The sequence below is a fragment of the Palaemon carinicauda genome, chromosome 24 (genome assembly GCF_036898095.1).
Source record: "Palaemon carinicauda isolate YSFRI2023 chromosome 24, ASM3689809v2, whole genome shotgun sequence".
NCBI classification, from domain to species: domain Eukaryota; kingdom Metazoa; phylum Arthropoda; class Malacostraca; order Decapoda; family Palaemonidae; genus Palaemon; species Palaemon carinicauda.
The window spans coordinates 89,804,111-89,830,960 of record NC_090748.1 but is presented as its reverse complement, the minus strand read 5'-3'; the positions used below and the strand labels follow the sequence as shown (position 1 = coordinate 89,830,960).

General features: G+C 35.2%; 1 protein-coding gene across 1 annotated transcript in view; it reads right to left on the bottom strand.

Moving 5' to 3' along the window:
• glob3 (globin 3) overlaps positions 1–19,967 on the bottom strand; it is a 364,413-nt gene extending 344,446 nt beyond the window's left edge. Inside the window, exon 1 of the mRNA XM_068348320.1 lies at positions 19,781–19,967. The gene's annotated coding sequence lies outside the window, so the exon portion shown is untranslated. The remainder of the gene's footprint in view (positions 1–19,780) is intronic.
• Between the last annotated feature and the right edge of the window lie 6,883 nt (positions 19,968–26,850).

The window sequence follows — 26,850 nt, the reverse complement described above, 5'->3', positions numbered from 1 at the left end:
ACCCCCCCCCCCCAAAAAAAAAACACCTATGATTATGGAGGAAGTTGGCGGTTCAGTGCTATAAGCATTGCTCTGGAGAGTAAGTATTAGAAACAAAAGGAGAAAGACTGCATGAACAGGAAAGAAAAAAAATTTTTTGAATAAAAATCGAAATGTGGTGAAAAATCATCTGACAAAGAAGAACAGAGCGTTACATGATACTACAATTATAAAATGGAGAGAGAGAGAGAGAGAGAGAGAGAGAGAGAGAGAGAGAGAGAGAGAGAGAGAGAGAGAGTCTCAGGGGCTGGTAAAAGTGGCAGCTACAATGGTTTTGTATAGCTGAGAGAGAGAGAGAGAGAGAGAGAGAGAGAGAGAGAGAGAGAGAGAGAGAGAGAGACGTTCGAGATAGGTGAGAGGCCCAAATTAATTATTTACTTTGCCCCACTCTGAGAGGTAGGTTCCACTTAAAAGGGGAGATAAGGAGAGAAAACATAGGGGCAAGAAGACATAAGAAAAAGAGTATTGTGTACATTGAGCGTTCTTATGGATATATTTCGACCTTTCTATATGCAAAATGGTATACCAATAACATTCACACTGCACTATAAACAAAAAGAACTTTCTAGTATTCCACATATTTTATTATCCCAGACTAAACTCTACCCATCATTATTCCAGGAAATCTTAGCAATTCTGTGGCCTTACAAACCATGGTGTCACCTTGGTTAATTCTCCCCTTGAAAAAAAAAAATCAATCTATTAATTTCTTTGGACCGTTTCTCTCATTCATATAAAACGTACACACGATGACCATTCGTTTAACTACACAATCACCACCTTAATGCAATATCTGGCTTGTGATCATATCAATTCATATTATATACAATATATGTACTATACCCTGGTGAAAGGGTTTGCGTATCGCCATGATCAGCAAAGATTTTCCAACTAATGTTATAGCTTAGATTATAATAATATTAATAATAATATTAATAATAACAATAATAATAATAATAATAATAATAATAATAATGATTGAAAAAAATACCCGTAAATTAATTATGATTAAATGCTACATATAATATAAGTCTATATATATAAATACATATATATATATATATATATATATATATATATATATATATATATATATATAAAGAGAGAGAGAGAGAGAGAGAGAGAGAGAGAGAGAGAGAGAGAGAGAGAGAGAGAGAGAGAGAGAGAGATATCAATAAATCATTGTTTTTCATCTTCCTATCCAAGCATTGATCGATTTCCCACCTTTCTGACTCAAATTCATAACTCAAATCACGTAGTTTTTATTATTATTATTATTATTATTATTATTATTATTATTATTATTATTATTATTATTATTATTATTATTAATATGAGTAATTAGGGCCTATTGAAACCAGAGAAAAAGAAAATTTTTCGCGAGTTCTAAATGGCTTCGGAAGAAAATCGTGGTTCTCCAAATAGATTCAGAAGAAATTACCATACACTTAGCATGGAATTCTGAATGATTCCAGATGCGAATCTGAACGACTTCGAAAGAAAACCCTGAATCTCCAAATGTCTTTAGAAAAAATAACCGTAGACTTAGCATAGAGTTCTGAATGTGTCCAGAACGGAATCTTCACCGAGATGTAAATCAAATCACGTAATTTATTATTATTATTTTATTATTTTTATTATTATTATTATTATTATTATTATGAGTTATTAGGGCCTATTGAAACCAGAGAAAAAAAGATAATTTTTCGCGAGTCCTAAACGGCTTCGGGAGAAAATCTTTGTGCATCTCCAAAAGTATTCAGAAGAAATTTCCTTAGACTTAGCAAGGAATTCTCAATGATTCCAGAAGTCTCTGAACGATTTCGAAAGAAAAACTTCCTGAATCTCCTCTCCAAATGACTTCAGAAGAAATTGCCGTCGACTTACCATAGAGTTCTGAATGAATACAGAACGGAATCTTCCCGGAGCAGTTCTGAACGGCTCCGCCCCGGATTCCAAAAGACTTCTGAAGACCTGATCTCTCTCTCTCTCTCTTTTTTTTTAAACATACCTTGCAACACCTCACGATCTGTATGTACTGTAGCTATGGAAGTTTACGCAGTGAACATTAGGAGGAGTATTTCACTTAACTCACAGAGCTCACGTTCTGGCGGAACAGGTAACTGACTGAGAATTTTGTTACAGCTACAGGATGAACTGGAGGCTATTCGGAACACCTTCATCTACAGATAGTTTGGATAGGTGCTGCCGAAGTTGGCGAGCTTTGAAGATCATAATGTAAGCGCCTTGAAGGATAATTTGCTTGCGGTTTAGCGACGATGTCCTATAGTTGGATTGCATTGGTGCAAAGCGGTGAGCGATGTGTGTTTCTTTAAAATTCGGCATTGAAGATAGCACATATCAGAACGGCATTGGTAAATATATTGTGTTGCTCTTCGTTGACCTTAGTATGATGGCGTATAGTGTATGCCGAGAAATCAATGGCATCCATGTCTTTACCCATAGCCCTTATAGGTAAAGACATGAAAGCCATCGATTTCTTCGATTAATCTGACGAACCTTGGACAAACAGCACTGAAATGTCTCTTGAAATCTCGAAGGAGACTGGCGAACTAAGCAAAGATGATATCGAAAAACTATAAAAGACTGAAGAGAATAGAGAAGGAAAGCCTTTATATGAAGTATAAAAAATAGCCTTTAATTATAGAGGTAAGTCACCTAAAAACTGAGGTCAAATAGCCCCTAATATTAGCGGTTAGTTACCTTAAAACAGAGGTCTCAAAGAGCCTCTAGTGCTAGAAATAAAGCACCCAAAAATAAAAGTCAAAGAGCTTTTAATGTTAGAGGTAAGGGGAATAAAATAAAGGTCAAAGAAACTCTAATGCTAGAGTATAGCACCTCAAAATAGAGGTCAAAGAAACTCTAATGCTAAAAGTAAGGAGCCTCAAAACAGATGTCAAAGAGCCTCTAATGCTAAAAGTAAGGAGCCTCAAAATAGAGGTCAAAGAGCCTCTAATGCAAAAAGTAAGGAGCCTCATAATAGAGGTCAAAGAACCTCTAATACTAAAACTAAGGAGCCTCAAAACAGAGGTCAAAGACCCTCTAATGCTAAACGTAAGAAGCCTCAAAACAGAGGTCAAAGAGCCTCTAATGCAAAAAGTAAGAAGCCTCAAAATAGAGGTCAAAGACCCTCTAATGCTAAAAGTAAGGAGCCTCAAAACAGAGGTCAAATAGCCTCTAATGCTAAAAGTAAGGAGCCTCAAAATAGAGGTCAAAGACCCTCTAATGCTAAACGTAAGAAGCCTCAAAATAGAGGTCAAAGAGCCTCTAGTGCTTAAAGTATGAAGCCTAAAAATAGAGGTGAAAGAGCCTCTAATGCTAAAAGTAAGGAGCCTCAAACTAGAGGTGAAAGAACCTCTGATGCTAAACATAAGAAGCCTCAAAATAGAGGTCAAAGACCCTCTAATGCTAAAAGTAAGGAGCCTCAAAATAGAGGTCACAGAGCCTCTAATGCTAAAAGTAAGGAGTCTCAAATTAGAGGTGAAAGAACCTCTAATGCTAAACATAAGAATCCTCAAAATAGAGGTCAAAGAGCCTCTAATGCTAAACGTAAGGAGCCACAAAATAGAGGTCAAAGAGCCCCTAATGCTAAAAGTAAGGAACATCAAAACAGAGGCCAAAGACTATCTAATGCTAAACGCAAGGAGCCTCAAAATAGAGGTCAAAGACCCTCAAATGCTAAAAGGAGTCTCAAAATAAAGGTCAAATAGCCTCTAATACTAAAAGTAAAGAGCCTCAAAATAAAGGTCAAAGAGACTCTAATGCTCAAAGTAAGGAGCCTCAAAATAGAGGTCAAAGACCCTCTAATGCTAAACTAAGGAGCCTCAAAATAGAGGTGAAAGACCCTCTAATGCTAAACATAAGGAGCCTCAAAATAAAGATCAAAGAGACTCTAAGGCTAAAAGTAAGGAGCCTCAAAATAGAGGTCAAAGAGACTCCAATGCTAAAAGTAAGGAGCCTCAAAATAGAGGCCAAAGACCCTCTAATGCTAAACATAAGGAGCCTCAAAATAGAGATCAAAGAGACTGTAATGCTAAAAGTAAGAAGCCTCAAAACTGAGGTCAAAGAGACTCTAATGCTAAAAGTAAGGAGCCTCAAAATAGAGGTCAAAGACCCTCTAATGCTAAACGTAAGGAGCCTCAAAACAGAGGTGAAAGACCCTCTAGTGCTAAACGTAAGGAGCCTCAAAACAGAGGTGAAAGACCCTCTAGTGCTAAACGTAAGGAGCCTCAAAACAGAGGTGAAAGACCCTCTAGTGCTAAACGTAAGGAGCCTCAAAACAGAGGTGAAAGACCCTCTAGTGCTAAACGTAAGGAGCCTCAAAATAGAGGTGAAAGACCCTCAAATGCTAAAAGTAAGGAGCCTCAAAATAGAGGTCAAAGACCCTCTAGTGCTAAAAGTGAGCAGTCTCGAAATAGAGGTCAAAGAACCTCTAATGCTAAACGTAAGGAGCCTCAAAATAGAAGTAAAAAACCCTCTAATGCTCAAAGTAAGGAGCCTCAAAATACAGGTCAAAGAGCCTCTAATGCTAAAAGTAAGGAGCCTCAAAATGGAGGTCAGACGCCCTCTAATGCTAAAAGTAAGGAGCCTATAAACAGAGGTCAAAGAGCCTCTAATGCTAGAGGTAAAGCACTTCAAATTAGAAATCAAAGAACATATAAGGCTAAAATTATAATACCTCAAAATAGAGGTCATAGAGCCCTTAATACTAAAGGTATGGCACATCAAAATAGAGCTTAAATATCCTCTAATGTTGGAAGTATGGCACCTCAAAATAAAAGGTCAAAGAGCCTCTAATGCTAGAGGTAAGGTACCTCAAAATAGAGGCCAAATAGTCTGACCTATTCTTTGTATATTCACCCTATGCATTGGTTTCCGGCGCCTTCACCAAAAACTGTGCTTCAGCAGAAACTGAGCACCAGCAGCATCCTGTGCGCCAACGCTCCAGTACCCTCCTTCGCACTCGAGCGAGAGGCAAAAAGAATGAAAACTTTTTGACAGGTTAAAATTGCATCGTTCCCCTCCTTGCAAACGCATGACAGCATGCCTGCCGGGCAAAAAGGAAAGAGGCTTCACAGAAGGGTTAAAGATCCCGAAGAATCCATCTTCCAAGGCGAATCAAATGATTCCCCTGAAGAAAGGAAAGATGAATACTGTGAAGAACTGCAGAGTATAATAGGTGAGAACCTAGAGAGATATGAAAATTGTGATTAATGACTTCAATGCTAAAGTTGGAAGGAGTAATGAAGGGATAGAAAATGTGATGGGTGTTGAGGTTCTTGACGAAGTTGAAAATGAAAATGGGGCATATTTCATAAGTTATTGTTCAACAAACAATCTTGTTATTGGAGGTACTCTTTTCCAGCACAAGGAGATCCATAAATATACAAGGACTTCACCATGTGGCAATTACAAATATCAAATAGATCACATAGCCATTGATGAAGAGAGAAGGAGGACTATGGGAAATGTAACAAGCTATAGAGGTACAGTTATTGGTAGTGATCACCAGCTCCCCACTGGCACACAAATATTAAAACTGAAAGAACCCAACAGAAATGTAGATATAATACCTAAGTTTGATACAACTAAGCTTCTAGAGGATGAGCACAGAAATCTTTGTAACTGAATGTAGGAATCGATTTACAGTCTTAAGAGACTTTAAGAGACGAAGTTTTGGGACATGCAGTTACAAGGAGAAAACCATGGATATCAAATGATACTTGGGATACTATAAAAAGAAGACTAAGACAGAAATTGATTTCTTAAAGTTTTCGAGGAAGTAATAAAAATTACCAGGCAGAGCACGCGAAGTATTTCAGTATTGATAGTGAGGTCAAAAGAAATATCAGAAATGATTGGAGAGAATATTTAGACAGGGAAGCAGATGAGGCTGACAAAGCTATGAATTCAGGGAGTGGCTTTGTTGTAGAAATTGCTCTTGGAATTATTAATGAAATCTCTACGGTAAAAAAGAAGCATATACCCATCAAAAAGAAAGATGGATCTGTTATAACAAAAGAACATAAGAAAGGTAACGTTGGATTGAACACTTTAGTGGGGTCATGAATAGGAAATACGAAGGGAATAATTTGGTTGATATACCTGAAACTGATGAAGACCTTGATGTGCCCATGAAAGAATTAGGTGTGTTTGAAGTCGAAGCTATTCTTAAAAAAAACTCAAAAGATGGAAAGCCCCTGGCTACGAAGAAATAACTTCTGAGATGATATTGCCTGAAAATGAAGTGACTCCCAGATTACCTACAAGATTACTTTGTAGAATGTGGCGTGAAGAGGCAAAGCCTTATGTATGGGAGCTAGGAGTGATGGTGAAAATGCCAAAAAAAGATCTGACTGATTGCAATCATTACAGAGGCATCACATTTACGTCAGCTGTCATGAAAATATATAGAATGCTCATTCTAAAGAGACTAGAGAGAAAGATTGATGAAAATTTGAGAGATGAACAAGCAGGATTTAGAAAAGGTAGAAGTTGTACTGACCAAATTTTCATTTAAGACATGTGGTACAGCAATATGTAAAATATAAAATTCCACTTTTGATGGTATATGTGGGCTATGAAAAAGCTTTTGATTACGTGCTCTAGCAAATTTTGTAAAGAGTCCTGCGACATTATGGAGTTCCTCTCAAATATGTAAATTTAATTGACTGTTCATAAGCATAGCAAATGCAAAGTTAATGATAGTAGCGTCTTATCAAACGAATTTCCAGTGAAAAGTGGAGTACTCTAAGGGAATGCGTTGTTACCTATGTTGTTTATCCTTCTCATATTTTGTAATGAATAGATCGGTTGGGGATGGTGGAGAAGGATTGGACTGGATTGGTAACAGAAAATTAGGAGACCTATGGTATGCTGATGACGCTGTCCTAATTAGCAGAACACCACCGGGCTTGGAAAGTTTGCTTACCAGAATGCATGAAAAATCACATGAGGTTGGGCTCGAGATAAATAGAAGAAAGACAGATGATGAGAACGGAATATGTAATGGAAGATGAAATATCTTTGGAAGGGTTAAGGATTAATGAGGTAGAATTATTTAAATATTCAGGAGCTATGATATCTAATATAGGAGCTTTAGAATTTGAGTTTAATGAAAGATTGAAAAAAGCAAATCAGAGGATGGCTAGGTTAAGTCAAATCTGGAAATCAGGTCGCCTAAAATTACATATAATAATCAGGCTATATATCAGTTTAGTGAGATCGGTGTTACTGTATGGTCGTGAATCTTGGTATATTAATGAAACTCATTTTGTAGATTTGAGAATAAAGCCCTCAGAAGAATATTGGGTGTTAAATGACAGGACAGGATTAGAAATGAAACTAAGAGAGATTACTCGAGCGCCACATGTGGATGAGATCATGGTGAGGGGTAGATGGAGATGGTTTGGGGATGCTCTTTGTTCTCCCTGAGAGACATTAGTTCACCAAACTTTAAACTGGCCTCCACAAGACACTAGAAGAGTTGGAAGACTCAGGACTATAAAGCATGAAGTAGGATATTGTGATTGGAGAAATATTGAATTAAAAGCTGAAGATAGAGACGACTAGCGAAATCTAATTGAGGGCCTTTGCGTCAATAGGAGTGGGAGGAGATGATGATGATATGTGGGCAGCGGCATCTAGCTCAAGGCGAGTCATAGCCTCCTTCTTCCTCTAAAAAACCTGTTGTTGCTCTACCAATGCTAAATTATGGACGATCCTTAATATCTTCCAAAATAATTTGAATTTCTTTTTTCTTTTTTTTAATTTAGGTATAAATAAATCCTTATCATTCATTATCGGGACTATCCTAGCAGTTCAATTATCACTATTTATTACCCTAGTCAATTTGGATTTTTTTGTATTTACGTTAGTGTTTGCAGACATTTTTTCTTAGAGAATCGAGAGATATTTGGTTGCTTTGTACTTCCATGATTTGTCATGTTTCTATCTCTCTTTCTTTGTGTTTTTCCTTTTATTTTTCTTCATTTCATCTTTTTTTCTTAAATCTTCGATTGTATCCCTTTCTTTTGTAGTTAAAAGTATCTCTTTGATGGCTCGTTCATAGCATGAGGTAACAATGATAAGAATAAAATGGATAGGTACAACTTAGGACGAATATTGTTTATGGGATCAGCTTTGCCCCTCCCTGATGTATCTATCATGCTGTTCACTCTAATGTTGCTCCATTTAACACCATATCAAAAAGGCAACATGACAGTTATCAACATGGAAATTAGCAGGAACAGTGAAAATATACTCTATTTCAATTCCTGAAATTTTCATTTGGATATGTGAATTATTATAGGAACAATGTATATAGTAGTTTTGTTTTTTAGATATTTCTAGCATTTGGCTTGACACCCCTCTCAAGGATGTTACCATGTTTTGGTCAATCTTTATGAAGGTTTCACCCCCTGAGTGTCAACAGCTTTAAGAGTGTCCCCAGTATTAAATAACTTTTTGAAAATCATATCATAACCATCAAGCTAGAAAGAAACTTTTTTTTTTTTTAATGTAACTCTCAGGGTGTCACTCACTTTTAGGGTGTCACCTTGGGCAGACACCCCTTTTACTGCACCCCTTATGTCTTATTTTGAATTTTTATGATTACATATATGCATATTTATACATAAAAGTATATTTGTGTGCTCGAATACAAATTTTGATTTACATATTCATATAGTAAGGCAAAATTGGACAGTTTTCAAAACCATGGTCAGGCAAAATTAGACAGGCAAACTTCTCACTTTTTTCTTGGCGAGGCAAAATTGGACAATCTTGGATTACGGACACAAAAATTTATGAAAGTCTATAATTTTTTTCTAGCATATTTATATTGATAGGGACCACAAATTGTCATAGTTTGCCCAACTGAGCGTTGGCGCTTGACGGAGATACAGACGTGTCCAAAATTGCCTCACTGTCCAAAATGGTCTCGCCTCTGAGATATTTTTTTTATTACTTTAATACGAGAATTTCTAATTCTTTGATGATTATGAAACAAGTCATTTTTATAGATGAGACCTCTCTCTCTTGAAAACATGTTTGGTATTTGGTCATAAATTATTAATATAGATTTTGTACAAAGGTTACTAAAAAGGTGTCCAAAATCGCCTCACCCAAACTATATATTCCTTAAAGCAAATGTATGCCCATAAGCCTAAGAAATTGACAAAAAAGAGAGGAAGACTATTTTCTTTCAAGCAAATCTATGCACATAAGCCTGAAAGACAGAGAGAAGTCAGGCAGTTTGTCTTCCTCCAAGTAAATCTATGCATATAAACCTGAGAGTGAGTGAATACAGACGGTATTCATTCAAGCAAATCTATGCATATAAGTCTGAGAGACAAACAAACGTTTTTTCTTCAAGGATATCTAAGCATATGAGCCAGAAGACAGGTAGACAAGACAGAAGAGGGTCTCTCTTCGCACAATTCTATCAATAATTTTCCGCCTTTTAACAGTATAGTTGTTACAAAAACAATGTAGGTGACAAATTCGTTAACAAAGAGAGAAAATCTGTCTTCAGGCACTTTCTAAAAGTAATAGACAATTTCTGTCATGCGCAACTTATCATAATCGTCTACCATCATACTAAAATTGACTGAAATCCTCTCAACTATGCATAAGACCTTGAGATGACAAGGTAACTGTGACAGTCACTCGGACGGTCAGGTAGAGAATCTCCCTTTGTTCTAATTTTGACTGGAATACCTTTAACAGTGTGGGAAGTGCTGACATAACAAGGCAAATGTAACAAATACGGACAGACAGGCAGACATCTATACATGTTTTTATACCTTATTGCAAATCAAACTGCAATCCCTTCTACCTGGTGTGAGTTGCAATAACAAGGTAGGTATGACAGGCAGACATATAGATGATCTTATATAAACGTCAATACATGATGGACTGCTTCGTACCGTGTTTGACTGTATTCCCTAAAGCAGTGGTTCCCAAACTATCTTACTTGACGCCCCCTTTTTGCTACCAGTAGACCCGTACACCCCCCACTCCTCTCTTCTTTTTTTTTTTTATATGAAATGATTCTTACATTTATTTCTTAGCATTGTACAGGAAAACAGATTTCTGTTTGTATTACATTTTAATAATGAAAGCTACTCAAACAAATAATAGTACATTCCAGTAACTAAAAACGAAACATTTGGTTCAAAGTGAACGAAAAAAGGTTTGAACATTAGCAAATCGGCAAAATTTAGTTGCAATTTCAAGAATAGATAATTTGAAAACATGGCATATAATATTTGGAAATACTTATGAGACTAAGCACAACTTCTGGTCAAATTTAGTGAGATGGATGCATGTATGTAATAACAGATATTTGTTCTTTAAATGATTTTATTATTCTATTAAACAAGTAATTTCGAGCAGATGACTTCACGCCCCCCTTGTATCGTCCTCACGCCCCCCTAGTGGGGCGCGCCCCCCAGTTTGGGAACCACTGCCCTAAAGGGATTTGCTGGCGGACAGATAGACGAACAAATAAACAGATGCAAAAATAGATGAGATATCTATAACCATCCAAACTATGTTAGAGGGTAATTAATAACAAACAAATACAATTGTTAAAATGGGTATTATATTTATAGCCATGCAAACTATATCCGAAAGTAATTAATAAACAAACACCAACACAATCGTACTTTCATGAAGAAATCTTCGTGGCTTTACGAAAAATTATAATGTCATATCTGGTACAAAGTAGATTGACAACTTTTTAGTTTTTCAAGCACACAACAATCAAAGCCACTACAGGAAGATCATTCCCTCTTAAAATTAAAACTTATGGAAGATGGATAAAAGATATTTATAAATTTTATAAAAGGAAACAATTAACTGCATTTTGTCAATAACACGATCTAAACAGATCCATATTACAGTAATGATGACACACAAAATTTTGGGCATAAATTAATGGTGCCATCGTCACTAAATACCAGACGCTTTACTAAAGTTATAAAGTTTTCTGCCAGAACTAGATCCATGTTTCTTTCTATTTCGATTAAGTTTGAATACGATTATAACACTGTTTATTGTTAGGTATAAAAAATCATTAAAAATACTGTCAATCATGCACAGATAATCAGTGAGGGGACACGTTTACAAGATTACTTAATCAATAACGTCCTAGATTTTTTTTTTTTTTTTATTCTAGCTGAAAGTACCTACGACATCGAAATAATGAATTTTATACTTTGGAACACTGCTGTCTGTAATATGATCTTTAACATTTTGGACATTAATTTAATATAATTTAGTAAAAGAAAAAAGAAAAAAAAAAAAAAAAAAAAAAAAAAAACTAAATAGCCTACGGTTCCGAAATGTATTTTTGTCTCCTAGGTGATGTTAACCCTACCCACCTACCAAATAATGAAGCGAAAATTGAACCCTCTCGGAAGCCCAGGTCTTCAGGCGAAAAGACAAAAATATGACACGGAGATGACAGCAAATTTCAAGACAGACCCATTTTCCCTTTGTAATACGGCATATGAGAAAGAGAAAGGATACACACTGAAAATTGTTTTCGACAAACTTCTCGTACTTATAAAATAATGCAAGACATACATTATCAATCTTGAAAAAAAAACTATTATGAGTACAATGATTGTATCATTTAACTATACTGTTTATCTTCCGACACACGAAAGAGATACAGTTTCACTTTAAACAGATTCAGATCTCTGTTTATTAATATACGACATACAGGCAAAATGCATTTACAAGCGAAGAAAACTATAGTCCATTTCTTTTAGCAAGGCAGATTTGCACCGACTCGCAGCGGTGCCCTTTTTGCTCGGAAAAGTTTCCTGATCGCTGATTGGTTGGACAAGATAATTCTAACCAATCAGCGATCAGGAAACTTTTCTGAGCTAAAAGAGCACCGCTGCGAGGCGGTGCAAATCTGTCTCGCTAAAAGAAATGGACTATAGTTGTGTAATTACTGATTCATAGGAAAAACTCTCAACCTTCATTAAAGTAATTTTTCCTACAACATATACGAAAGAGAGAGAGAGAGAGAGAGAGAGAGAGAGAGAGAGAGAGAGAGAGAGAGAGAGAGAGAGAGCCCACTCTATCATGAAAATAGAAAAATAAACTTGTCAGAGAGGGAGTGAGTTGCAGGGCGATTGAAATACCAGTGACCTAATAGGGCTCGGGTAATCTAGTCGGTGAAAAATTAGAGGTTCAGTGTAATTAAGAATTCCTTGCATGGTCATGGTAATTTATTATATTTATTCTCTGCATTTATAAGCTTATTTTTCATATTGGATATTTTTATCTATATATTATGTAAACTCATATTTTTAAGTGTTCGTCTGAATTCTAATAATGAGAATTTTAATAAGTTCAATAATTAGAATTTCAATAATGATGATGATTTTAATAATGATAATTCTAATAATTTTACTAATGATAATTCTAATAATTTTACTAATGATAATTCTAATAATTTTACTAATGATAATTCTAATGATTTTACTAATGATAATTCTAATAATTTTACTAATGATGATAATTTTACTAATGATGATAATTTTATTAATGATAATTTTATTAACAATTAGATCTGTTTTAATAATAAAAATTTTAATAATTCTAATAATAATTTTAATAATTTTGATAGTTTTAATAATATTAATAGGAATAATTTTAATATTCTTCAGAATTTTAATATTAATAACTTTAATCATTCTCTTTTTCACATAAATAAACAATATAAACAATGATATACGGAATCTTGCCTAGCAAGCCAAAGGACATCTTGTCTTATTCCACATAAATATGCAGACACTTTAATCAACATACGATTATCAGTCAAGTATTAACGCATCCTTTTTGGCTTACTTCTCGAAGTGGCTTAGAGAAAGTTTTGAACTCGAATTCCTTCATCGGAGGGACATTTCAAAAAATATGGCAAATGCGCATAAAGCATATATATTTTTTAGCAACAGCTTAACCTTGATTTTAAGAATTCTAAATAATTCAGCGTAGATAACTAGTTTATTTTAAAAAATTTCGTTTTGAGAGAGTAGTAGTATTAGTAGTATCAGTATTAGTAGTAGTAGTATTGGCAGTAGTCGTAATCGTAGTAGCAGTAGTCGTAATTGTAGTAGCAGTAGTCGTAATTGTAGTAGCAGTAGTCGTAATCGTAGTAGTAGTATAAGTCGTAACCGTAGTAGTAGTCGGTAATCACAGTAGTAGTAGTAGTAGAAGTAGTAGTCGTAATCGTAGTAGCAGTGTTAGTCGTAGTAGTCGTCACAATCGAAGTAGTAGTCGTAATCATAGTAGTAGTAGCAGTAATAGTAGTAGTAGAAGATGCCTATGACAGTCGTTGATGATGCTGATATCAGCATCATGGTGCATGATTCCTTTAGGGATTTAAACAAGTTTCAAAAGCATATATATTGGTCTATTGTAGACCTACGAGTAAGTCTTGTCCCAATTTCCGTAGGCAATGCAGAAATGCACGAGGAATGTTGATATTAGAAGGCAAACACTCATATGTATTTTAATCTATATCTAACACACACACACATATATATATATAAATGTATATATATATATATATATATATATATATATATATATATATATATATATATGTATATATATATATATATATATATATATATATATATATATATATATATATATATACATATACAGTAACTATTATCACCCAGTTAGACCTATATTTGATGATAAACTGCATATGTAAAACTTTAAACTCTCTAATTAAGAGTTTTATTTAATTTTAATATGCTTCAATCTCTATTATTTGCAATCATATTCAACATACTAAGATTATCATGTTTATTTTACATAATAATTACGTAAGGTCTACCCTGTTTTCCAAGCTGTTTGAATGTTTTCCATAATATACTGTTCGGCATCTAGCGGTAAACTCTGTAACCACTCAAAATAAATTAAACCATATTTGCGGATTTTTTTCTTCTGCGCACATTACATCATATTTTCTTATAATTATTGGTAATCGTAGAAGTATGTTATCAGATCCACATTATATCACTATACTCGATTATAATTATTTGTTATCGTAAAAATATGTTATTAAATCATTAGAAATCACGTAGTAAACATTGATAGCTTTAAAACAGTGAATTATTGTGAGCTGTATACGCTATCATGGGCTATTTATCGAAAGGATTTTCAGTAGAGAGGTAACAAAACTAATGAAATACGAGAACATAATAGGTAATAACGATCACGCATCTCCTGGAGAAACAGGCAGGGCAGTATGGTTACAAGAACGAGGTACCAACATCTGGAAGAGTAGGCATATGTGGGGTCATCTGGCATATGTAGAAATGTGCCTAGAGATGAAATACTAATTTTAAATGACAGAACTTGATTGTCTGATAAAAGTTTTGTTCAGTAAACTATTCACCAAAATTACTCCTTTCATCTGTGCAGGCTGACCGACAGCGTTAGTAATATTGATGTATATAGGAGAGAGAGAGAGAGAGAGAGAGAGAGAGAGAGAGAGAGAGAGAGAGAGAGAGAGAGAGAGAGAGAGAGAGAGAGAGAGTTTTGGGCTCCCGTATAGCTCTCGTGATGCCTTTTGCTGGATAGATGACAGAACAATTTTTTGACAACCAAACTATCATATACTATTCGTCTTGCATCTCTATTTCAATTTTGAAATTTAGCGAAATCTTAGACTTAAGATTTCTCTTGTGTGAATTTCTTTCGGGGTGTCTGCAGGCTGCTACCACCCCTTTATAACAGTCCCACCCATACAGACGCCCATTTCTGCATATGTTAGAATATCCCACATAATTTTGTTAATATTTTCAGATGTTGGTACCTTGTTCGTGTAAAGAAACTGTCGAGGGCTTCCGCATTATCCGTAATGATACTCGACACATAATTATTAACATGTTAAGAACAATAAAAAGAAACTAGAGTTGTGGATAACTTGTATCTCTTCCCAAGCAACTAATGTAACATCTAAGCATAACTATATTTTCTATCATCACACTGGTATGAAATAATATCAATTTTATAAGAAACCAAGGTGCAGCTGATAATGGGAAAAGGGCCGAAGAGCTAACAACACCTATGCCATTCAGTAAACTTCCCCAGAACTACAGTCAGACTGGTTAGAATATTCAAAAATAAATCAATAGGTTATAGACACCGCCGTTTGAAATGTCATTTTAGTAGTTCTAAAAACACTCATATTGGAACCCGAAACTACCACGATGTTTGGAAGCATGATATCGATTAATTTGGCGGATCCAATCATTCACGCCAGGCATTATCCCAGATTTACGCTATGTTACAAAGGTAGAGGATATTCTATCATCATGCAAAATAAAGGAATGGACATGGGCAGGGCATATAATGAGAATTACGCAATAGGTGAACATTAAGCATAACAGAATGGGGGTCCCATGGACTAGAGATTGCAAAAGAAGTTTTCTTTAACTTAAATATGCTTGATTCATCCCTATTATTTCAAATAATTTTCACCATTCTAAGAGCATCATATTTATTTTACATAATCATTACGTGTCTACTCTGATTTTCATGCTGTTTGAATGTTTTCTATACTATATTGTTCGCCACCTAGCGGTAAACTCTGTAACTACTCAAAATAAACAATACAATCACTAACAATTATTTTTGTTCTGCGCACATTACATCTTCAAATGCGCTTATAATGATTGATAACCGTAAAAGTATGTTATCAGATCCACATTATATCACTATACTCCATTATAATTATTGGCAATCGTAAAAATATGTTATCAAGTCCACATTATATCACTATCCTCCCTTATAATTATTGGCAATCGTAAAAATATGCTATCAGATCCACATTATATAACTATACTCCCTTATAATTATTGGTAATCGTAAAAATATGTTATCAGATCCACATTAGGCTATATCACTAAACTCACTTATAATTATTGGTAATCGTAAAAATATGTTATCAGATCCACATTATATCACTATACACCCTTATAATTATTGGTAATCGTAAAAATGTGCTATCAGATCCACATTATATCACTAAACTCCCTTATAATTATTGGTAATCGTAAAAACATATTATCAGAGCCACATTATATCACTATATTCCCTTATAATTATTGGTAATTGTAAAAATATGCTATCAGATCTATATTATTTCACTATACTCCCTTATAATTATTGGTAATCGTAAAAATATGTTATCAGGTCCACATTATATCACTATACTCCCTTATAATTATTGGTAATCGTAAAAATATGCTATCAGATCCACATTATATCACTAAACTCCCTTATAATTATTGGTAATCGTAAAAATATGCTATCAGATCCACATTATATCACTATACTCCCTTCCAATTATTGGTAATCGAAAAAAATATGCTATCAGATCCACATTATATCACTATAGTCCCTTATAATTATTGGTAATCGTAAAAATATGCTATTAGATCCACATTATATCACTATGCTCCCTTACAATTATTGGTAATCGTAAAAATATGCTATTAGATCCACATTATATCACTATGCTCCCTTATAATTATTGGTAATCGTAAAAATATGCCAACAGATCCACATTATATCACTATACTCCCTTATAATTATTGGTAATCGTATCTTATCATCAGAAATCATGTAGTAAACATTCATAGCTTTAAAACAGTGAGTAATTGTAAGCTGTATACGCTGTCATGGGCCATTTATCGGAAAAGTTTTCAGCAGAGGAAAACATCACCCTCATCACCACCCCCTCCTACACCTATTGAAGCAAAGGGACTCAGTTATGTAAAACAACTATTGAAATATGAGAACATATGGTAAAAATTAATATGTATCTCCTAGAGAAACAGGCAGGGTAGTATGGTTACGCGAACGAGATACCAACATATTGGAGAGTAGGCATATGTGGGGTCATCCAGCATATGTAGAAATATACGTAGAGATGCAAAATTAAAATTAAATGACAGAACTTGACTGTCTGAAAAACTTTTGTTCAGTAAACTATTCTCCAAAACTACTCATTTGACCTGTACAGGCGGCTGAATGTGTTAGTAATACTGATGTGCGCCTATATGGAGAGAGAGAGAGAGAGAGAGAGAGAGAGAGAGAGAGAGAGAGAGAGAGAGAGAGAGAGAGAGATTTGGGTGCCGTATAGCTCTCGGGAGGCCTTTTGCGGGATAGTTTACAGAACATTTTTTTCGACAGTCAAACTAACATATACGATTAATCTTGCATCTCTATTTCAGTTTTGATAATTTGAGAAATCTTGACTAACATTTCTTATGGGCGAAATTCTTTTGGGGTGTCTGCAGGCTGCTGGTACCCATTTATAACAGTCCGTCTCTGGAGACGCCCATTTCTGCATATGTTAGATGATCCCACATAATTTTGTTTCTATTTTCAAACTCTGGCACCTGGTTCGTGTAACCAAACTGCCGAGGGCTGCCTGATTTTCCGTAATGATACTCGACACAATCATTAGCAAGTAAAGATCCATAAAAAGAAAATAGTGCTGTGGATATTGTATCTCATCCAAGTAACTAATGTAACATTTGAGCAAAACCATCTCTATTTTCTATCATCACAGTTGGATGAAATATCAATAATCTTATAAGAACCCAAGGTGCAGCTGATTATGGGAAAAGGGGCAGAAGAGCTAACAACAGTTACAAGGCCAAAGCCATTCGGTAAACTGCCGCAGAACTACACAGTCGAAATGCTTAGAATATTAAAAATTAAATGAATTAGTTATAGGCATCGCCGTTTGAAATGTTATGGCAGTAGTTTTTACAAACATCTTATATTGAAACCCGAAGCTTATAACCGATGTTTGGAAGCATGGCGAGAGCCTTGTTTAGGTTAATTTGGTGGATCACACAATTCCACACAAGGGATTATCCCTGATTTACGTTAGGTTACAAAAGTAGAGGATATTCTAACAACATGCATGATAAAGAAATGGATATGGGCAGGGCATATAATTAGGATGACACAATAAACGGACATTAAGAAAAACAGATTGGGTCCACTCCCATGGACTAAAGATAGAAAGAAGAAAGAAGAAGACGTTCCTCTTCCATTGTGTGATCTAACGAATTGTTTTCATTCCAATGTGTGATGTATAGAGCTGTTTCCGTTACAATAAGTGATTTACCGAGCTGTTTTATGCCAATATATTGGTTACCGATTTGTTTTCCAGTAAGTAAAATTCAAACTTAGCGAATTATCTAGTTGATAACACCCCAAATTCGTCGTCTAGCCTACTCGTGTATTTCCATCAAACAACGAAGCAGCTACCCGTTAACCAAGGCCAATAGAATAAACATCGCTCGCAGAAGACAACGAAAGGTAAACTTTTAGAAATTGGAACATCCATTTAGAATCCCACTCAATGCAAAGTTAAACCTCGTAGATTATCCCTGATTTACGTTAGGCTGTGTATGTTTTCAAATGTTACCGTCGGTTTCTGATTAGTAGCCTATGGATTAGTTTCTGTCGATTTGAATGACGCCGGTGTGACGGTCTGAACGATCCCCCGGTCTCAGAATTCTCCTTGACATTGTATAATGGTTCTTTTCCGCCATTAGCTCGCTTCGCTCGCATGAAAATAAAACATCAAGCTCGTATGTACTGGCAAGCGGTATTGTTGAGCTCCGCACGCTAACATTACAGGAAAATAAAACATCAACCTCGTATGCACTGGCAAACGGTAATGTTCGCGCATGCGCAGATTATCAAGGAGAATTCTGAGACCGGGAGATCGTCCAGACTCTCACACCTGGCCTATTATACATAATTACGCTCAGTTTAACCCATGCACTGGATTGAATTTATGAATATACGCCTTAAGGATCGGCTCTAGGGCCTGGGATGTTACTCAATACCTATGGGCAACTGGGAGAAAACGCCGAAGTAAAAGATGAAAGGTTGGGCAGCAAACTTAAAGAACAGCCAGAACGGAGGCGGGCTTGGTTGAAGGATTAATTAGTAAGTGCCCTAAAGGACGCTGCAATTAACCTAATGTGGCGTTAATATTGTACCACTTGAAGAGCACTGACGACAAGACTCCCCCCTACGAGGAACGAAAGCAATGGTTCGTGCTGGCATAAATCTGGTTTAATTAACTTAGGCCGATGCAAATAACTTGCCCATACGGAGGCATTGACCCTAATGGCCAATACGTGTGATAGGGCATTTAAATGAAATTAAAATGACCCTCTGGAATCCAGGGTTTAAGTTATAGATTATATCATAATGAAACGTAAACCCTGGATTACGCTTCCTAAGTTATAATAAATTACACAATTAGAACAATCGTTATTCGTTCCTAGTCTACAATTAGACTAATATAAATTCGTTCCTAGTCTACAATTAGACTAACATACATTTATCAAATCATAATCGAAAACACGTAAGTTATTTCTACTTGGAGTACATACAAATATCAAATATACAGTATTAGTTTGTACTTGTATCACTAAAGCAGGGTAGGCCTAGGTAACTTATTTCTTAATGTCCATCTATGGAAGGAGTCTTATTTAATATCTGACGATTTGTTTTCTGTAACCTTGGGAAATTTGGACCTAACCCCAAATTATGGTACTACAATAGGTCATTTGCATAATATAAAAGTATTTAATAAGGCAAATATTTCCTATAAACATTACTCTGGATTCAAATCACTTACCTCTCAGTCAGTAGACTTCATCTCCGCCGGTCCGTACCAACATTAATTCAAATCCGATGCCTTTCACTATAATTTATTTAACTATCGATAATAAAAACTTGTGTTAGTGTGATGTCACAACCGGCAGCTGATAGAGGGAAACGCGCGAATTACACGAGAACTACACAATAGAACTACTTTCCCCAACGTCCCGAGATACACTGACTCGGTTAACTTTTGCCAGGTTTTCTAAATGAGAAAAGGCCAGCTTCTAATCAACCGTAGCTTTAAAGGGCCAAACCATTAGTAGAAAAAAGGACAAAAATTATAGTATATAAGGCCACCCTTTTTCCATGATATTGCTAAAGGCCAATCAATTTTGCAAAGGACAAATTTGAGTTTTTTGGCCTGAAAAAGGCCAACCTGGCAACCCTGCCACTCGGACTATACTGTCTAAAGTTTCCAGTTTTCCGCTTTCCCGAGATAACTGAGTCAGTTTATAGCTGTTTTTTTTAATTGCGTGCCAAACTCCAACTGTGTGATAATAATTATCACTTAGATATGCCAATCTCTCTCTCTCTCTCTCTCTCTCTCTCTCTCTCTCTCTCTCTCTCTCTCTCTCTCTCTCTCTCAAATGTTTGTCAAAAACTGTTTGTGAAATACATCACGGGTAGTGTGTTTTTTTCGAAATGTTTATTAGTTGCTTATGTTCTAAATCATTATTATCTTATATTTCATTGTTGTTTGGCTGCTGGTGTGAAATATACTATTTTTAATGTCGAAGGTTATATCCTCGTTAATAAGATCAAAAGTAGAAACTTCATTAGTTTCTTTGGTTAGTGTGAGATCATAGTATGTATTATCGTTTTGATTGCTTAGTCCTATCATTATTATTATCATTATATTCGTTTGAAAGCAGGGTTGATAGAGCTATAGACCAAAATTATGTCAAACATTCATTGTAAATTACAAGATATAACGTCTCAGGGCGGTTTTATTCATTTCCTTCTTTCTTTTTTCTTTCTTTTTCTGTTTTGTTGAAATGAAATTGCAGGCTTCATACTTAATACAGATGATTCAGGCTACTAACAGTTCCCTCACCTTGACACCATCTTTAATTTTAGGTTGTTATAAAGTCAAATGGCCATATATCTAAAAAGTTCGAACCAATAACTTCCGTATTACACAATTGAATATTTCAGCTCAATAATATAATTTTTCAGATACCGGAATTTTGATTTGCAACGTGACATACAGACCGTGGCAGTTGAGTGAACCTTTGATTAGCTTAGAAAAATATCGGAGCAGCTTCAAATCAGACAGACATATGCTGAAAAAGGTCTTCAGAAACTCTACCTAGAATTTCAATCGGTAAGCAAACTGAATTACAGTTGATTAACAAAAATGTAAAAAAAAAAAATACAAATTCAATACCAAAGCATCCTATATATTTAGCACAGCTTCGGTGATGTCAAATTCATTCAGATCACGAACCTGTTAGTTACGAGCCCTTTGTCTCCTGTTCAATGCTTTTGGGTGAATATTTCATACCAATACAGTTTGATGACGTCTAGCCCTCAAATTAATGTATCGAAGGTATTAATGTTTTGCAGTATTGGTAACTCAGAAATCATGCAGAATTCTGGTACTACTAGGCCTACTAGCCTATTTTCGGTTGTCATCTTGGAGCTTTCGGTTTTTCTTATTCAGAGATTAAGATATTGGTGTTGTAATAGCCTTTTGTTGCCTTCGCCTTCATATTTTGATATGTATCGCTAAAAATTCTATTAATCACCCACGGGATGGCCCAAGTCCTAAGAGGTAGAAAAAAAATTGCTACCCTCCCAACCTAGAATTTAATGCGTAGATTCCCCAAAATGCCATAGTTTTATCTTCAGCCAATATACATGATGCTAAAGTGGGCTTGTCAAATAAGCGAAAAAATTCTTTTCACAGAACTCAGAAAACTTCGAGCATTAGGTTTGAAGTTATAACTAAATCGTTCATTTAAACAGGTGAGCAGATTGCTATGGTTTCTTGAAATAAAAGGCTTATTATTATTATTATTATTATTATTATTATTATTGTTGTTGTTGTTGTTGTTGTTTTCATTATTATTAGGTTAGTTCGTTTCCTATATTCATCTTTTTGTGCTTCTAGTGTAAGTTTTTTTTTTATAATTTATCTATAATTCTTTCATTATTCTTTACATAGCACCCGTTGCAATACAGTGAGATATAAAAAAAAATATATGTGAAATCAATTCAACTCTGGTGCCCTTTTCAACGAATTAAATGAGCTCCGTCTTTCAAGAGGTAGGCCTATTGCTCCCTAGCCCAGTCTGTAACATCACAACACTTTCGATATTGTATAGACCAATGGTCTCTTGTTTCTGTTTCGTTTTATTAAACTAAATACAAATAGCTTTTTACGTTAATTTTGTGTAACTTATTTAAAGATCCATGTATTATAACCTCAGCTGAGATAGCAAAAGTTGATAGATTATATTTCATCTTATGAGGCCTAGAGGAATTGATCGTTCCCGCTTCTTCTTAGTAAAAGAAAAAACATACGGATTGGAGGATATGAAAGGAGGTCCGGCAAGATCATCAGAAAGAAAAAGTAGGTGAAAGAAAGAGATGGAGTAGAAGGGTATATATACAGTATGAATACACTCACATGCATACACACACACATATCTAGCTATCTATCTATCTATCTATCTATCTATCTATATATATATATATATATATATATATATATATATATATATATATATGGATATATATATACATATATATATATATATATATATATGTGTGTGTATCCAGTATTCATATCTTCAAATTTCAGTTCTGGACAAGACTTCAGGATGAAGCTACTAGTCTCATGTAGTGACCCATCATTGTTGTCCAACTACTGGGTGTATAGTTAAATGCATTGGTGACTGAAGCTTAATGAATTGTCAAGGAAATGCTTTTGGGACACGGGAGATTAAATGTTGAGGCTATGGAGTGGCTTACCTGTGATACCTAAGCAGAGGCTTGATGTTGAGAAATGTGAGAGACTTGCTGGTGAGACCAGGAAGAGATTTGCCCGTGAGACCAGGGAGTAACTTCCTAATGAGGCTGGTAAGAAAAGAGAGACTTCCTGGTGAGACACGGGAGAAACTTGCTGGTAAGAAAAGTAAGAGACTTAGTGGAGATACAGAGGAGAGACTTGGTGGCGAGGCAAGGGAGAGACTTGCTGGTAAGAAAAGAGACTTGGTGGAGATACAGAGAAGAGACTTGGTGGTGAGACAAGGGAGAGACTTGGTGGTGCTGCAATGGAGTCTTGCTGGTGAGACCAAGAAGAGATTTGCCGATGAGGCAAGGAAGTCAAATCAAGTTATTAGTTTACAAGCTATCAGACCTGAAAGGTACCGCATGAAATTCCTTATTTGATTTAATATTTGAAATAAAACCATAAATATTATCCTATGGGCTTTCAACCAGTGGCCATAGACAAACGTAATTTAAGCATGTTATTATCATTATTATTATTATTATTATTATTATTATTATTATTATTATTATTATTATTATTATTATTAGCTAAGCAACAAACCTAGTTGGCAAAGCAGGATTCTAGAATCCCAAGGGCTCCGACAATGAAAAATAGCCCAGGCAGGAAAGTAAATACTGAAATGAATAAACTACAAGAGAAGTAAAGAAACATATAAAATAAAATGTTTTATGAGCAGTTACAACATTAAAATAAACCCTTTATATGTAAACTATAAAAAAAATGATGAAGAGAAAGAAGATAGAATAGTTTGGCCGAGTGTACCCTGAGCACAATAACTCTACTCCTTGATGGTGGGAGACCATCTTACTGAGGCTATGGCACTACCCAAGAGAACAATGGTTTGATTTCGGAGTGTACTTATCCTGGAAGAGCTGCTTGCCATAGCAAAATAATCTCATATACCTTTATCAAGAGGAAAGTAGCCACTGAACAATTACAGTACAGTAGTGAACCCCTTGAGCGAAGAAGAATTGTTTGGTAATCTCACTGTTGTCAGGTGTATGAGGAAAGGGGAGAATGTGGAAAGAATGGGCCAGACTATTCGGTGTATGTGGAGGCAAAATAAAAATGGGCAGTAACCAGAGAGAGGGATCAAATGTAGTACTGTCTGGTCATTCTGAAGAACAAATATTCTATAGCGGTAATATCTCAACTAGTAGCTGGAGCCCTGGCCAACCTACAAACCGGGCTACAATCTGTATTCTTTATCCCAGAAAAAAAAGCTAAAGTTGATAGGGTGAAGCCCGGGATGGTCTCCTCAGAAATACATTGGGCATCCAATTTGTTAACCCTAATAGTTACTAGTAGCTACTTCCACATTTAGAATAGCCTTGTGTGGAGACTCTTTTAGTTACCCAATAAACTGTTTTCTCTCGTGCACAGCGCAACATTGAAGAAAACTGTCATCATAAGACTGTTGGAAAACAAGGTGTAGCAGCTTACCCTAAAATTTGCTGTAAATTGTGTCAGGAAGAAATGATAAGACTATGAAATCAATAAAAATAAGGATTTAACAAATAAAATACAATCAAATAAAAAACTGAAATGTACTTAGTGTAAATCAACATCACTGAAATAGTAAGAGCAAAGATTTTTGAAAAGGCATGTAATGAAAGTGGCTCAGTTTTCCCGTTATAAATATTATGCTTTTAGTGCCTAAAGTCCTAACGAAACATTCAACGCGCATTCTCTCTCTCTCTCTCTCTCTCTCTCTCTCTCTCTCTCTCTCTCTCTCTCTCTCTCTCTCTCTCTCGCTCTCTCTCTCTCTCCAATTATACGTCTAAGACAGTCTTCCAATTATACGTCTATGCTTAGAGACTAAAAACATAGACGTATGATTGGAAAACTAAGAGAGAGAGAGAGAGAGAGAGAGAGAGAGAGAGAGAGAGAGAGAGAGAGAGAACCCTCATTAGGACTCTAAGCACTCTGTGTGTGTGTGTGTGTGTGTGTGTGTGTGTGTGTGTGTGTGTGTGTTTTACAAGTAATAATGTTAAAGGTGTCTAGTTCCAGTATTAATTCCATCTAAACATCAGCCGAGCAAGCCTAACACCATCCCTACAGCACAACAGTAACCGCTCAAGTAAACAGCATTTACTTGAGAAGGACTCTCTATCTTAAGCTGCCCATGCGAATGCAAGGCTAACACTTTACTGTTGTAGGCTACTAGCCAGGGGGTTCAGTATTATATACTTCCTCACAGTTCCAAGAAAGAGACCAATAGGATAACCAAATGGCCAAAGTCCCAGGTTAAGCCTTTCCAAAAAAGGACTCCCTATCTTGAGCTGCCCCTGCGAATGCAAGGCTAACACTTTACTGTTGTAGGCTACTAGCCAGGGGGTTCAGTATTATATACTTCCTCACAGTTCCAAGAAAGAGACCAATAGGATAACCAAATGGCCAAAGTCCCAGGTTAAGCCTTTCCAAAAAATCGTTGGTCCAGTGCAGAACTTTCCAAACGTTCATTTTAGTGATTAAAAGATTGCAAAAAACCATTTTTCAAGCCGATGCATATTCATAATTGTTTTTATCTTTTGCCGCAAGGGTTGTCACTACTTCAATTTTCCCTAGATCGTCGTGCCTTACATATTTTAGAGACAAGATTTTATTTTTGCGCTAGGTCTATGGATTATGAACTATAAACCTTGCTTCGTCCAAAGGATGTGAAAAGAGTTGTTTCTTCCTGTAGTCCAATAGGATATATCAATATTGGTTGATGAATGTCGAAAATACTCATTCGTTGTTTCCTTCAGGAGGTTATAAACGTTGGATCCTTCTCTGGTTACGGGTCATTTCCTCTGTCAACCCATACACCGAATAGTCTGGTCTACTCTTTAAACATTTCACTCTTTCCTCGCGCACTTGACAACGCTAAGATAACCGGATTATTCTTCTTCACTCAAGGATTTAATTGCTGCACTTTAACAGCTTCAGTGGCTACTTTCCACTAAGTAAGCAACAAAGGATAGAAAATTTTCTTTAGCTATGGTAAGTAGTACTTCTAGGAAAAGAGCACTCCGAAATCAAACTATTGTTCTCTAGTCTTGGATAGTGTCATAGCCTCTGTACTATGGTCTTCCACTGTCTTGGGGTAGAGTTTTCTTGTTTGAGAGTACACTCAGTCACACTTCTATCTGTTTCCTTACTGCCTTTCCTCACTGGGTTATATTCCCTGTTGGAGCCTTTGGGCTTATAGCATCCTACTTTTCCAACTAGGGTTATATCCTGGATAATAATAATAATAATAATAATAATAATAATAATAATAATAATAATAATAATTAGGACCATACTCTCAATTTCTTCTGATAAAAGAACCATCGTTAACAGGCTTCATATAATAATACTAAGATAATTTGAAAGTTATATATACTGTATATATATATATATATATATATATATATATATATATATATATATATATATATATATATATATATATATATACAAATTAGACGAGAAGTGTGAAGGTGAAACTGCACTAAAAAAAAGAATAAAAAATAAAAATATGATAATAATAATAATAATAATAATAATAATAATAATAATAATAATAATAATAATAATAATAATGTTATCTGATTTCACCATTCTCGTTTCTTACCTAAATGTAGACTATCTCAATTTTTCGTCATTTGTAGGTCATTAGTGTAAAGTAAGTGTGATATTCTAGAACCCGGAAATCGATGATAAATATGAGTAGTGAACAGAAAAAAAAAATCTGATGTAAATTACGGTGTTTCTTTGCTGACTGACCGTTGAGTATTTATAGTATTTTATCACTGGTGTTGTTATTTACTTACTTTACTTTTACTTTTACGGGTTTATTTCTCGCCCTCCGTCAGACACTAAAAGTCTGTTCAGGCGGGCCTTGGTGTGTGAAAAAAATAATTTAATTCCAGTTAATATTTTGCTCTGTATCTTATCAGTTATTTCGCTAGCATTTGTATTCAGGCTTAATAGTTCTCAGGTCACTATTATAACACTTTCTAAAAAGATAAGTCTTCAGGTTTTTCTTGAAGGCTGCC